Consider the following 4,253-nt stretch of genomic DNA (forward strand, 5'->3'; position numbering starts at 1 on the left):
ATACAAAAAATTAGCCGGGCGAGATGGCGGGCGCCTGTAGTCCCAGCTACTCGGGAGGCTGAGGCAGGAGAATGGCGTGAACCCGGGCGGGGGAGCCTGCAGTGAGCCAAGATCGCGCCACTGCACTCCAGCCTGGGCGACAGAGCGAGACTCCGTCTCAAAAAAACAAAAAAAAAACAAAAAAAACAAAAAAGAAACAGAGCAGTTTCCTGAATGAGTTGCCTTCACTACAGGAAGCCTTACCTAAGGCAAAAATATGAACCCAAAGTTTGTCTTCGGTGTGTCCTTCCCTGCTATGCTCATGACCTCTTAAACCCAGCCAGTGCCTTCTCTCATCATTCAAGGCCCCAGGACCTCAGCCCTCTTTGCCCCTCCTCACTTCCAATAACCAAACCTTCCTGGCCTAGGACTCAATCTCTAAGGCTTCCATACTCCATGTCTTAACAACAATTAATTACAGAAACTAATTCTTACTAGAGTGGTAGCTGGCTAATATACTGCCCTTCCCAGGTGACAAAATACTTCTGTCCGTCTAAAACAAACACTTCTCTAGAAGCAGTCAAAGAGTGACATACAGGGTAGGAATTTCAAAGAGTAAGGCAGCTCAGCTCGGGAGAGGGAGATCTTTTTGTTGAGTCACGTTTTTTATTTTGTTTTGTTTTTGTTTAAGACGGTCTCACTCTGTTGCCCAGGCTGGAGTGCAGTGGCGATCACAGCTAACCGGAGTCTCGACTTCCCAAGCCAGGTTTTTTTTGTTTTTTCCTCACTACAACCTCTGCCTCCCAGGCTCAAGGAATTCTCCTGTCTCAGCCTCCATAGTAGCTGGGACTATAGACACACACCATCATGCCCGACTAACTTTTGTAATTTTAGTAAAGACGGGGTTTCACCATATTGGTCAGGCTGGTCTCAAACTCCTGACCTCAGATGACACACGCACCTCGGCCTCCCAAAGTGCTGGGATTACAGGTGTCAGCCACCGCACCTGGCCCCCAAGCCAGGTTTTATAGAATCCTCAAATTATAACATTCTGGTGGCCTAAGAAAGCCAGTCTAACACACACACACACTTGTGGATTCTTACTGATTCATGAATCCAACTATTTTCTAGTCCTGGTGTACCAGGAACCAGGAAAATACAAAGCTCTAGAATTTATTTTTTATTATTATTATTTTTTAATTTAAAAAAAATTTTTGAGTCTTACTCTGTCACCTAGGCTGGAATGCAGTGGTGCAATCTCAGCTCACTGCAACTTCCGCCTCCTGGGTACGAGTGAGTCTCCTGCCTCAGCCTCCTGAAGAGCTGGGACTATAGACCTGCACCACCATGCCCGGCTGATTTAACTCTAGAATTTGTAATACAAAAAGACAAGAATAACTCAAAGGAAAAGAACAATAAGAAGACAATTGAGCCAGGTGCAGTGGTCCACGCCTATTAGCTACTCTGGAGGCTGAGGCAGGAGGATCACTTGAGGCCAGGAGTTCGAGGCTGCAGTGAGCTATGATTGCTCCACTGCACTCTAGTTCTGGATGACAGAGCAAGACATCTTCTCTAAAACATAAACATAAAAAAATTAAATTTTAAAAAAGAGGACCATTGAGAGCTAAAGCTAAATCTGTGCTATTGATATTATTAGAGCTATATTAATTCACAAAGGGAAAAGATCATTGTAGAAATGAGCCCAGAATGGACTCATAGTGTGGAAAGAGTCCCACACTATTGTGGGATAAGACTGGGTCTAAAGTGTAGATGGAATACAAGTATGGAATGTTCCAGGCCTTTCCGAACGGTACTGAAAAGTTTCCCCTGGAACGCTTTTCTTACTTTTCCAAATATTTCCACTTAATTTCAGAAGCTTCTAGAATCCATCTCCTCAAATCCATCCAACCTTGGGGGCTATATTGATGGCGGGGAGCAACCATAACCCTAACTTGGGGGGCCACTGCCACAAGAACTGTAGGAAACTTTTTTCCATTCTAGCAGGTCATGACCCTTTTATAATCCTGTTCCTTCAGCCTGCCTTTGGGAGAGGTGTGTTCTCAGCTAGAAACTCTAAATTGGTATTGTTGAACTGAATAGTCAGGAACGCTCAGGAGACAGCTTATCATCATGGGAGGCCCAAAAGAGATTGCCCCCGGGCTACAAGGGGGTGGGAATGTACAGTCACTGCCAAGGCCACTCATCCCTGCCAGTGGTCCTGCCAGAATCTTGTAGCAGCAAGAACTCTGTACAACTCAGGGCTCACCCTAGCCAGTTCTAGGAGCTCGGTAGAGGCCCCGGCTGCTAAAGGGCTGCCTCTGCCCTGCTCACATCTCTCCCTGAAACAAGGACTGTTTATGGTTGCTTTGTCTTCTCCTCAGTTGTCCTCCTGAGACTGCCCCCAGAGGGCTGACAAGAATTGTATGCTGGGTTCTGGACAGAAATATAGTTGTAATTAAACACTAATCAGGCTGCACTCTGCCCACTTTCTTGTTGCTAAAAGTCACTAGTTCCTGACCATTTGCATTGCCTTTTTGCCTACAGGTAGCATCTCTGACATTAGGGTCATAAGACTAATAATTGATTTGCATCCCCATGGTTCCTGGCTGGAGTGCAGTGGCACCACCTGATCTCAGCTCACTGCAACTTCCACCTCCTGGGTTCAAGCGATTCTCCTGCCTCAGCCTCCTGAGTAGCTGGTGTTACAGGCAAGCACCACCACACCCAGCTAATTTTTTGTATTTTTAGTAGAAACAGGTTTTTATCATGATGGCCAAGCTGGTTTCGAACTCCTGACCTCAAGTGATCCACCCGCCTCAGCCTCCCAAAGTGCTGGGATTACAGGCGTGAGCCACTGCACCCGATCTAAAAGGTTTTTCAGACCCCCCCAATTCCAGCACCCAGTCTGAAGATCCCCACAGAGGAACGGGATCCACGTGAGAATACAGCTTATTCCTCTCCCTGTCCCAGGTCTTCAGCATGCACTCTCCCACCAATCAACGATCTCCGCACTTCTGCCCACTCCAAAACCCTTAAGAACCCTAACCCCAAATTCCTTGGAGAGATGGAGATGAGGTTTTCTCCCATCTCATTATTCAGTGACCCTACAGTTAAACCTCTTTCTCTGCTTCAACCCAGTGTCTCTGCGTCAACCCAGTGTCTCTGCGTATTGACTTGCTGTTTGCATTGGGCAAGCAGATGATGGCTCCACTGCCCTCGTTTTTCCCTCTAATGTCCATTTTGTGCTGTAGCTTCTTCCTCACCCTTCTCTTTTGTAAGGTGCCCCAGCTCACACCTTGGTCCACATTTACCCTCCAGTCATTGTTGCAGTTGCCTGTAGGTGTCACCTGCCCCAGGGTTTCCCTCCTGGGACACTCTGGATTGCATATGGACAAACCTAGAAGAGAGAAGGAGTTAACATCCTATGGGGTAACTTTGACCCAAGGGGGCCAGAACTGGTGGATAAACATCCTCTATTATTTCCCTCAGACAAACAATTTTGAAGCTCGTTCTTTGGTTCTCTTTAGGGGCAAACAGGTGGACCATGCCCAGGCGGCCTCCCTGGAGATGAGCTTGATAAGGCAGCACACATTGGAATGGCTCTCCCTCCTTCCTTGGGTCACTCTCCAGTTCCTCACTCCTGTTCTGGGGTAATTCCCAAAATAAATGACCTGTGTGCAAGCTCTTGTCTGAGAGTCTGCTTCTGTGGGAAACCCCAGCTGACAGCTCTCCTTTCTCCCCAGGCCCCACTCTGTTTTTCCTTCTCTGTGCTGCTGTTTTTCTCAAGTTCTGTTCTCCTCAGTCAGCCTTGGAGACACTGTGCTCCCAGGCAGGCTGCACATGGCGTGGTGGGAGAGTACACCTCCACTTGGCTCACTGGAAACCAAGGGAACCGAGGTCAAGGAGGGCAGCAAGGACAAGAGAGGGGCTATAGAGGGGAGGGGGATGCTTCCAGTCCTAAGAACTCTTCTTTGGAATAGAGGGGACTGGTCTAGCCTGAGAGAGAGTACGGCCTGAGGTTCTTCCTACATACCCTGCGCTCCTTGGAGGTGGGCCTGGTGCTGGTTGGTGGCCTGATCTGCAGGTCTCGGAGGATCCTTCCTGTCCTGCTCAGCTCACCTGGGCTTTCTCTGTGTGGGGCTTCTTCTCCAGCCTCCAAGTGTACAACTTGACCTTGAGCAGCCCTCTTTCTTCGTCCTCACTGAAGACACAGTAGAGGGACTTTATTTACATTTAGTCTGTGGCAGGAAGGACCAATCCACTGAAGGGGTTCC

Source organism: Nomascus leucogenys, chromosome 4, assembly GCF_006542625.1.
Source record: "Nomascus leucogenys isolate Asia chromosome 4, Asia_NLE_v1, whole genome shotgun sequence".
Lineage (NCBI taxonomy): Eukaryota > Metazoa > Chordata > Mammalia > Primates > Hylobatidae > Nomascus > Nomascus leucogenys.